Here is a 10739-nt window from a genome sequence, read left to right as displayed (position 1 = left end):
AGCCCAGCATGCCCAGAGGAGACCTAGTTATGATGGACCTAGGAATGTTCTTGCCTGAGTGTCCACGACCTTCTCCCTGCCTTTGCACTAGAGGGAATTCTGACTCTGACCAGCGTGCCCCTTCCTCTCTGGAGGGAGGACCACAAATGTGGAGATCTAACAAAGCAGAGGGGGAAGGGAGACAAACTGAGGTACAGCGGGGGGATATGGGAGTGCAGGGGGAGGACAGAGGCTCTGAAGCATAAGAGGTGAGAAGGGATAACAGAGAGAGAGGAAAATGCTGTTCCTGAGAAACTCAGATAAGGGATCTGACGACAGATACTTCTCTTTTGGCCACTGGACTGTATTTCATTGAATGGGACACTTTACTGAGACCGGGTCACATTGCTCCCCACAGATTCACTGGGGCTTCACAATCAAGCTTGGATTCTGTATGATGGAAACCATCCATGTGTCTCAGTCCAAATATTAAGCATAAGTAAAACCCAGCATTTCAAGTGTTAAAGGACTGAGGATAAGTGGCGTAATTTGTCTGTGATCACATAGGTGGTTCATACCACTTAGCAGATGTCTACAGTGAGGCCCTCAGATTCCAAATTCAGTGCTGTTTGGCTTATTCCACACTGGGTCCTCTCCTGTTTCTGAATGGTGTTATGTGGGGGGACGTAGGGGTCTGGGAGGGACACAGTAGAATCAGGGTGGGGGCTGAAAGCCACAGGGTTGCTGGGTGCTGATCCCATCCTGTGTTCATGTCTGCTGCTCTGTCCTCCATCTCATCCCGTCTCCTTCTGTTCTCCAGAAAAAACAAAACAAAACAAAAAAACCACACAACCCTAAAACAAAAAAAGACCTTAGCTTATCCTGGGAATAGAATGCATGAATTTCCATCATTTCGTCCCAACCTTTCTGCGTTGGGTCCATAGATAAGTGGGTGTGATCTAGTGGCACTCTGGCACAGTGGGTGGTGCAGAGAAATGACTCTGGATTATGAGGCCTCTTTCCTAGGTGGGCGAGATGGGGTGGATACAAGGACATCCACTGTGAGTGCACAGAAGGAAAGGGAGTCACAGAATTACTGCCACTTCCCAGAGAGCGATGGGGAGGGGGTGGGGAGCGGCTGGCTGAGGTGCTACTGCACCCGTCCTCTCTGGAGGAGAGTTAGCAGCCAAACAGAAAGTGGGAGGCCTCCTGGGACAGGCTTGGGGGAATCAGGAATCAGGACTTGGAAGGGACAGTACGTTGAGTTCTTTGTGACTATGACCACCACTAGCAAACTCCTGGCTGGAGCCCAGTGATTTCAGCGTCAGAGAGCTATACTCTGCTGGTTCGTTTTATGCTGCTTTAAATTTAAAACATCGTTATCCAAAATGGTTTTTTAGAAGAAAAAAAAATGGAGTGAACCTCTAGCCTTCCTCAGCTGAACCAGTATAAGGAAAAAGCAGATTTTGGCTCAATCTGAGCTTTAGGAAGTTCTGGTTTTCCCTCCTCGAACCTCTGTGGTGATACTTCGTGGAGAAACCGCAGGGAGAACGAGAAAGTAGAACTCAGAGCAAGGGGAGGCAGGCACCACACAACTTCCTGTCGGGTCGGACTGCTCCACGTGGGGGCCACCACTCTGGTTTTGGGGAGAAATAGAGCGGTATTTTGCTTAGGTCTCAAGTAACCTGTCCTCTGAACATAAAGGGTAGGAGGCCCCTGGGAAGCTCCAGATCCCCTTAGCTACGACCAGACTCCTCACTCTGGCACCCCGTATTCTTTGGGTTTGTGCCTTTCTTGGCCACAAACCACATTCAGACAAAAGACAGAGGCAGTAGTACTGCCGAATTTCTAGTCCCTGAGCAAGGTGGAAGGAATGGCAGGAACTCGACTCCCACCTCCCGCCTTCAAGTCCTTTTGTTCTCTCTGCAGGGGAGGTTTGCACTTGCCTGGCAAAAAGGTTCCAAAGGTAAATAAATTTAAAACCTCAAGCGGAGAGGAGCTCTGGGAAAACCCAGCCCTTCCCGGCCACACGGATCGGGTCGGCAGGTCCACTTCCAGAGCAGCGCCGGCAGCCACGCCGAGGCAGCGCGAGGCGGAGGCTGGACGGCGACCCGCGTCCCCCGCGTCCCCCGCGTCCCCGGGGCCGGGCTCAGACCACAGGTAGCAGTCGCCGCGCTGGCATCCCGGCCGCGCTCGGGGAGAGCCGCCGCCTGCGGCCCAGGGAGAGGCCCGGCCGCCGAGGTACCGGACTTTGGGGAGGGGGCGTTTCCGTCTGCAATGCCGTCCCACGGGCCTGAAACTCGGACTCCCCTGGTGCTCTCCTTGCGGGGGGACCAGAACTCCGCGCATGCGAGCCTCCCCGCCTCGGGGACAGGGGCGGGCTGTGCGGATGGAGGCGCCCGAGGCCCCACTGCGGCGCGCACCGCGACTTGCCAGCGGCCGCCCGGGCCCATCTCCGCACACCCGCCGGGGTTCCGGGGGCTCGCGTGTGCGTGTGAATGTGTGTGCGTGTTTGGGGAGGGGGTGGTCACAGGACCTCCAGGCTCCAACCTGGGTACCAAGTAAGCCAAGACCCGCCAGGAGCGAAGGGAGCCCTTGGCCTGGCCTGGCCGAAGACTGCGGAGCCGGAGCCTGGAGAGGGCGAGCCCGGCGCCCCGGGGGGAGGCGAGGCCGCGGGGGACCCCGCTCGGCCGCTGGGGGCCGCAGTCACCTTCAGCTCCGGGGCGCGGGAGCCGCGAACCCCGCTGGTCGCTCCCGCCCGGCCGCCTCCAGCGCGCAGCCTCCGCTCGCGGCCCCCCGCCCGCGCCCGCGCCCGCGCCCGCCGCGACCCGGCCCGAGGACGCCGGCGCCCCCCGCCCCCGCCCCCGCCCCCGCCCGCCGCAGCCTCCAGCCGCGCCCCTCCCGGCCCGGCCCAGCCCGCCCCGCCGTCCCCGGGGCGCGCGCACTCCCCGCCGTGCGCCCTGCCGGCTGCGCGCCCCGGGCGGGCCCCGAGAGCCGCGCGCCCCGCTCTCCGCCGCCCGCTGCCCCCCGCCCGTGACGCGGCGCGTCGGCCGAGACAAAAGACCGGGGCCGGGCCGCCCGGGGCCATGCGAGCCCTCGCCCGCCGCCCGCCGTCCCGGAGGAGCCCGCGCGCCCGCCCCCGCCGCCGCGCGCCCGCCCCGACCCCGCCCGCAGCCCGGGGGCCGCCGCGCGCCTGAGGTCGGACCGGCCCCCACCTCCTCGCGGGCCGGGCGGCGGGACCCGCAGCCCCCGCCCCCGGCACGCACCTCGGGCTGCCCCGGAGCCGCGCCGGGCTCGATCCCTCCCGGGGCGCGGCGTGGGAGGCCGCGCGCAGCGGCGCCGGAGAGCACGGGAGCCCCGCGGGGCCTCGGAGGTAACTTCGGAGAGCCCGGGACGCGCGGGGCGGGGGCTCAGCGGGCGGGAGGTGCCGGCCCGGGGTCCGCGGGTGCCGGCGGCTGGGGCGCCGCGCGCGGGGCGAGGGGGAGGCGGGGCGGGAGGGCGCGCCCCCTGCCGCGGCGGGGCTCCCAGCTCTGCGGCCCGTGGCGCTGCGCTCCCGGCTGGCTGGAGAAGGTGTTGGGGTGGGGTGGGGGCGGGGGGTGCGGGCTTGGCCAGACCTGGCGGAGGGATGGGGAATCCGGGCAGGGACCATGCAGTTTGGGGCAAGTTTTCACAGCTGAAAATTCGCTTCTAGAAGACGATATTTTCAGGGTTAAATATGTGAGCTCTGTGTGCAAAAAGCCTGACACATCAGAGGCGCGAAGTAAGACCGAGAGCTGGACAAACCCCAGGTGGACCCGCCAGTGCCTCCGATTCTTCAGTTGAGATTTCCAGTCACGTAGAGGTGGAACGGGATCGTTGTTCTTCCTGGGCAGATAAGGATGTTCAACTTCACCTGCCAGGAAACACAGAAGCCAGGCCTGGGTGGCAGGGAGGGTGCACTCACATACTGTGTGATTCATGCATATGCAGCATCCCTACCTGCTCCAGTGTCCCTGCTAAAGCCACTCTTCCGAGTATTCCTGGCGGGATCAAATCCAGCCAGAGTAATCATTTGTCTGCTCCCCCGGGGTGCCCGGAGCTTCCGGTGGCATTTGAGTAGCTTAACTGTAATAGCGCTCAATCAGCACTGGAAGATTGTAGCTGGAAGACCGTAGCTGTGTTAAACGCTTGTGCACACGTTTGGTGAAGACCTGAGGGAAGGGGAAGCTCCAGAGTCTCTGCTATAAACAATAGAGGTCTGTCTTCAAAAGCTTTACCCCCGTTTCTCTTGCGGACGGGGTGATTTCATTGGGAGGGGGCAGAGTTTTTGCTGCTGTGATCTGGAGCTTCATTGCTGGGCTCTGCTGTGATTTTATGCATGATGTGAAGAGTTGCCAGGAGTCTGGCAGCAGCTTTTGGGGCCAGTGAGGCACCCCTTCCTCCAGCAAATGAACCGCTGCCATCACCTCTTTGGGATGGAGAGGGTCAGTAAAGGGCCCTTCCTTCCCATCTCTGGAATCACGGACATCAACAGAGCCTGCCCTGCAGGTGGAAGCCGGCAGGCTGCTGTGGCCACGGTTGTCTTTTGGAATGAGCTCTGGGCCACCGGCTCATTGAAAGCCTGGCTGCAGTATTTCGAGCACTGTTGAAGTGGGAGAAGAGACTAAGAGTGTGTCGGGTGCCTGGCACCGTAGAGAGAGTTACACTGCGCCCCACCCCCACCCCCCAATGGGCTTTCTTCTTGTGTAGCAGAGGAAGGTGGAGCAGGAGGGGGAGTCAGTCTGCAGAAAGAGCAAATTTACAGATTTTCTTAGCTTACTGGAGCCTGGAGGGAAAAACCTTAAATGTCTGGTAAATAAAGTTGGTTTTTATTGTGTGTGTCTGATGAGGTTTGTATAGATCTGGGACTATGTGAAAATAAATATCAGTTGCCAGGGAAAGAATAGATCAAACAGTTTATTTGCATTTCTGATGAGTTTGGTGAGGAAGTGTTGTATAGCACTTAATACTTGGAAGACAGACAAAGAGTTCTTTGTTGGTGGTATGTTCTTTCTGAGTTTTACATATAGAATGTCTTTTTTCCCTGGCTAGTGCCAGAGGCAAAATTGATGAGACTTTCCAGCTTCTAAAAGCCTTTGTATTTATTAACTCTGATCTTCCCTGTGAAGCATTTGTGCTCCACTGAGGGTAGGCTGTGTGTCCTGTTTCTGTCCACAGCACGCAGGACTGGTCTGGGGCTCTTCTTACTCAGGATTTCCAAAATAAGCCCTGTCTCAAATCTTGACAAACTGTGAAGCAGAAAGCAGTGTTGCAGCTCTGGCTTCGCGCCTGCAGGGCCGGGATCCGCTGGCCCGGGAGAAGGAAGGGGGAGGCTCTGCTCTCTGCTCCAGATCCCTTTGCAAATCTGTTGCTAAAGCCCCACTGATTAGCTTTTCCCACTGACATTGGGACGGTAGTTTTGGAACCTTACCTGCAGACTCCGTGTTCATTGAAATTAAAAAAAAGAAGAAGAAGAAAGAAGAAAAAGAACACACACCGTAGAGTTTGGAGACGAGCAGAGGCAGTGAGGGGTACAGCCTCAGGCATGCTCCTAACTCATCCTATGACGTTGATGAGTTACTTAACTTTCCTGCATGTTTATATGCATGAAATGAGAGCACATCGGATCAGATCATTAATCCCCTTTCTCTTTTTAAAATTAAATATTCGGGATCCCTGGGTGGCGCAGCGGTTTAGCGCCTGCCTTTGGCCCAGGGCGCGATCCTGGAGACCCGGGATCGAATCCCACGTCGGGCTCCCGGTGCATGGAGCCTGCTTCTCCCTCTGCCTGTGTCTCTGCCTCTCTCTCTATCTCTCTGTGACTATCATAAATAAATAAAAATTTAAAAAAAATATTAAAAAAAAATAATAAAATAAAATTAAATATTCTATGACAATTGAGTGTGCGAAACAGACTAAAGAGTGGGGAGCAGCCTACTCACTCCGGGTGTGACTTCTCAGGCACCCTTCCGGAACCCCTAACGGCTCCACAGGACACAGTTTGAGAATCACTGGAAGGCTTCTCTCTAGAACATGGCATATTTTCTCTCTGTCTGTTGGAAACAAAATACTGTGGTTACCTCATTCTGTATTATAAATGTTTCCCTGGCACCGATCCTTCTCCACAGCTAGCTGTGTCCCCGGAGGAGCCTCACTGTTGCTGCCCTAAATCTCCTGGGTCTGGCCCTGTGCCCAGCAGGTGAGTAGGGTGCTTAGTAGGGACTTGCTGGATGAATGAGGAAAGGAGTTATTCTGAGGGAACAGTGACTGGTAGTCGGGCTCTGCTACCGTGTGAATCTTAGGAAGGCAGGGGCTTTGATTTATCTGTTGCTGTGTCTCCAGCATCTAGGACACTGACTGGCTCATTGTAAGAAAAACTTAACGTGGTTAGAGCTGTTAACTGGGCTTTTGAGAATTCTAATGTGGGGAGTGGGGTCATCCACACACTGGCAGTTCCTGGACACCTGGGTTCGGTTCACTTCTGACTTAATCTCCTTGAGACAGCATCAGATTCCACGGCTTACGGGCTCAGTCCTACAGACGGTCCCCACCCCATCCCCGCTTGACACACCAGCCAGGAGCCCTGGGTTGTTACCTGTGCTTCAGATTGGTTGCTGACCACACAGCGGAGGTCCCAACCGCCTCCTCCTTAGGCTCAATTAATTTGCTAGAATGGCTCACAGAAACAGTTAACGTTCACCAGTTTATTAAAAGATATTAATCAATAGCCAGGTGAAGAGAGATGCAGGGCAAGGTCCCAAGCAAAAGAACTACAGTCCTTTTAGAGCTAGGGGCCCAGCCTGGTGGAACATGGAGATATTCTGGTTCCTCGAACATGGAAGCAGTCTGAAAAGGGGCCAGAAAGCTCTCCTCTTGGGGTTTTATGGAGGCTTCGTGACATGGTCACCATTGACTACATCAGTGGCCATTGACTCAAGCTCCAGCCGCTCTTCCCTCTTGGGGATTGGGGATAGGACTGGAAGTCTCAACTCTTGAAATTAGGTGATTGGTCCTCCTGGAAACCAGCCCCAGCCCTTGGGTAGGATCCAAAAGTCACCTTCCTCAAAAATAAGACGCCCATTTCACCCTTATGGCTCTGAAGCATTGTCAGGGTCTATGGATGAAGGCCCAACATATTTGAGAAGTTTATATTTCGATTACCTGAAGGACCAAATACGTATATATTTTTAAATGATTACATTGCACCTAGGAACGGGATTTCTACAAGAGGTAATAGCAATATATGTACGGCTATTCTGTTCATAAATGTTCGGACACTTTCTCCTTCTGGGCACACATAGGATTGCATTTTCCAGCTTCCGTGAAGTTAACCATGTCTGTGTGCCTTGCTTGGCTAGAGAGATGTGCATGGGAGCTTTCAGACGTATAAGATGTTTCACCATGGTCTCCTTTCCCTCTGCTCCACTGGTAGTGAAAGCTCTAGAAGCTGGCCACTCCCTCGGTCTGAGTCCTGGATCACAGATGACATGGAGTGCAGACCCTAGCTTACTCACACAGGATGTGTTAGAGTCCCTGGAGTCTGGGGACTGTGAATCCCCGCAGCAGGACCTGCCCATCGTGACAGGGGCAGTGCATACAGGGCTCAGGATAAGGCTGGCCTTGGTTTGGAACCCATCGGGAAGGCCCATGGCTACTGAGACAGGGCTTCAGGGGGGATCAGCACTGGGGTGTGGCCACTTCATGAGGATGTTGTCATCATTAGCTGGGTGGAGAGCTCGTTTGGGGATATACCCAGGTCACTGTTTTTGAGAAGGACCATGACAGCCCAGAGCCTGGTGAACCGGCCATGACACGCTGGCTCCATAGTTTGGGGGGAAGAAAGTGAATCTGGTAAATGTGTTCACAGACCAGGGAGATTAGGAGTCATAATAAAAAGAAGTTGTGTCGTGACCTTGGAATCCAAGCTAAGAGAGCCTGTGGAAGGAACTGAAGGGCCAGTGTTGTGTGGCTGTGACCTGTGACGTGTCATCTGCTGGCCCAGCGGGCTACACACATGTGCACATGTGTCATCAAAGCATTGAGAGTGGATCTGTTGGACGTGCTCATAGGTGAAGTTGCTAGAGCTCTGCGTGTGAGTTCTGCATGCCCCTAGCCAGCAGGAGCTTCTGAGCGGCCTTCCCACCAGTATGACCAGCAGGCACAGTGCTGAGCACCCAGCGTCCCCTTTGCCTGGACTGTCCTCTGCGCGTCCCCCCTGCCATTCACCTTCTGTTCCCGGGAGCAGTCATGACTCCATGGCTGATGGGCAGCGGCTACCATGTGGAGCCTCTGTGAACACGAGAATTTCAAAACAGGAAAGCCTCCTGCAGGAAGCTAAACGTGTAAGCTTTATGGGTCCTTGAGGGGACTTCCATAAAGAGCTGAGAACACAAGCCAGAGAGGTCAACAGACCAGTGGGGGCTGATGGGTGTCCCATGAGCACGAGGGGCTATGACTGTCACGGAAGCCTGCAGGGAGTTGGCAGTGCCGAGAAGCCAAGAAGAGCACGGAGCTGGGGGGAGTGGGGAGACCTTCCTCAGCGTGGTGGCTGGGGGGCAGTGTGTGGGCAGTAAGTGGGCAGTGAGTGCGGTGGACAGTGGGTAGGCAGAGAGTGGGTGTGAGTGGGCATAAATAAAGACTGGGTGTGGGCAGTGGTCTGTGGGCTCCTCCTCTCTGTCCCCATCGCCACGGGAGCTCGCACTGTGCTGTATTGACAGCTGTCTGCTGCTGGTCTGTCCTCACTGAGCTGGGAGACTGTGGAAGGATGGGACTGCACCCTTCTTGGTGTCATCCTGTGACTAGCATCGTGTCTGGCCTAGGCCTGGTATGTCTGTGCATACCATCGGGTGAGGGAGGGAATGAGGTCCTGCTGATCTCTGCAGGGGTGTGGAAAGCCTGACCCTGCAGCAGCCACAGGAAGGAAGAGAAGACCACGATTCAGTACCCCCACAGCCTGGGTCTGAGTCTACCACATGGTGTGGGCACTGAAAAGATCCTCAGAGCTCGGCTGAGGGAGGGGACGGTGTTCTGCACGCCACCATAAGGAAGCTCTCCTTGAGAAGTGCAGAACCAATAGGGAATTATTTAAAGAAGAACCACAGGTCGTGGCACCACGGTGTGACTCGTCCAGAATCCCCAAGCAGCTGCCCACCATCCCAGAGCCTCTCGGGGATCTTCATGAATATAGATTTCCAGGCTTTGCCCAGGGCTGCCCAGTAGGAATGTCTGGGCTGAGCACCAAGCCTCCGTTTACCCCACATTTTACACCTGCTGTGGCGAGTTGCCTAGAGGGGAGGGGGACCTGAGTTTGAGCTGACCTTCTGAGTCACAGGATGGAGCTTGCAGCCGAGTCTCATCAACGGAAAGGATGCAGTTGCTGCAGCCGGTCATGGATGGCTGGTTGGAGGAACCGGGATGGAGGAGCCACCTGCAGATCCTGGAAAGCTGCCCCGATGTGTGACCAACAACCCCTTAGGGAGGGGAGAAGCTACCTTCTTCTGGCAGGGGGTGGAGGGCACTGCAGGTACCAGCTCCAAAGGTCGGGGCTGCCGTGGGCTCCAGGAATGGGGAGCGGGATGAGGCAGCATGGCCAGCCACATTTCCCAGATTTTAGGACGTGTTTCAGGATTGCTGCCCGGGACAGTCCTTGTTCACACCACCAGCAATTCTTGTTCTCCTCGGTCGCCCATCAGTAGCCAGTTCCCACTGATGGGCAGGGCTTACCAAGTCGTATTTTATCAACTAGGGCAAAGCATTCGCCCTCTGGGAAGGATGTCGTGCTTCCAGTTACATCTGTACATGTGAGAAAATGTGTGTGTGTGTGGGGGGGGGGGTGGGTGAGCTTTCCTTCCGTCCGGGGGCTCTGGTGCCCGGGGATTCGGTTCCCCAGGGGGAGGAACCTGTGGCAGGCTCAGGAAGGAACTTCCCCAAAGCGGCCTGTGGCCAGGCCCCAGCCCCTCAGGCTTCATTAGGGTACCCGGCGGCAGAAGGGACTTTGCAGACCTGCATAAGTTAAGGACCTTGCGAAGGGAATTGTCCTGGCCATGGCCATCTGGGTGGCCACTGCCCTCAAGCGGGCAGGAGAAGGCAGAGGAGTCGCAGAGGGAGCTGTGCGGGGAGGCAGACCCACGGCGTAGCTTCATCTGACTTCTGGAGAATCCACACGATCTTCACCATGGCCCGTGTTTCTTGAATCCTAGAATCTACCCTCTTGAAACTCAAGCCGCGGAGCCCAGTTTGTGAAACACAACAGCAAAAGTTCAACACGGTCTCAAGAGCCCATCAGGCACAGGAGTCACAGAGCCATATACCTAGTTGTCAGGAGGCCACACGCGGGATCGGGGATGCACGTTTACATTTATCGCAGGTGTGAAAACAGCTAACACAAATTAACACAAAGTATAGGGAGTTTGTGCAGGGGAGGACGGAAAAACTTTCCCGGGTAAAAAGTGAACCAAGGGATTCTTGTACTGCTATGCAACATTTTGGCTTCCCTGGCATCACCTCCCCCCACCACCCACCCCCGAAAATGCTGTCTATATGTCTCCATTCTGCCGCCATCATCTGGTCCAGGGCCTCACCCGTCCTGGGAAGTCAAAGAGGGGAGGCTGGTCTGGGGATGATCTCAGGCAGAGAAAGGGGAAGTTAAGGGACCTCCTACTTGTTACTAATATTTTGCCCTAAAATGAGACACGAGTGATGCCTGAGCATTAGGAAGGTATTCTTGGAGACATTTTGATAAA

General features: G+C 55.9%; 1 protein-coding gene across 2 annotated transcripts in view; it reads left to right on the top strand.

Moving 5' to 3' along the window:
* Positions 1–1815: 1815 nt before the first annotated feature.
* The window catches only part of MINAR1 (membrane integral NOTCH2 associated receptor 1), a 28480-nt gene continuing 19556 nt past the window's right edge, over positions 1816–10739 (top strand). For both annotated transcript variants that reach the window (XR_005987423.1, XM_041753149.1), the window contains exon 1: positions 1816–1945. The gene's annotated coding sequence lies outside the window, so the exon portion shown is untranslated. The remainder of the gene's footprint in view (positions 1946–10739) is intronic.

This window comes from Vulpes lagopus, chromosome 4, assembly GCF_018345385.1.
Source record: "Vulpes lagopus strain Blue_001 chromosome 4, ASM1834538v1, whole genome shotgun sequence".
Classification (NCBI taxonomy): domain Eukaryota; kingdom Metazoa; phylum Chordata; class Mammalia; order Carnivora; family Canidae; genus Vulpes; species Vulpes lagopus.
This window is presented reverse-complemented; position numbering and strand designations above follow the sequence as displayed.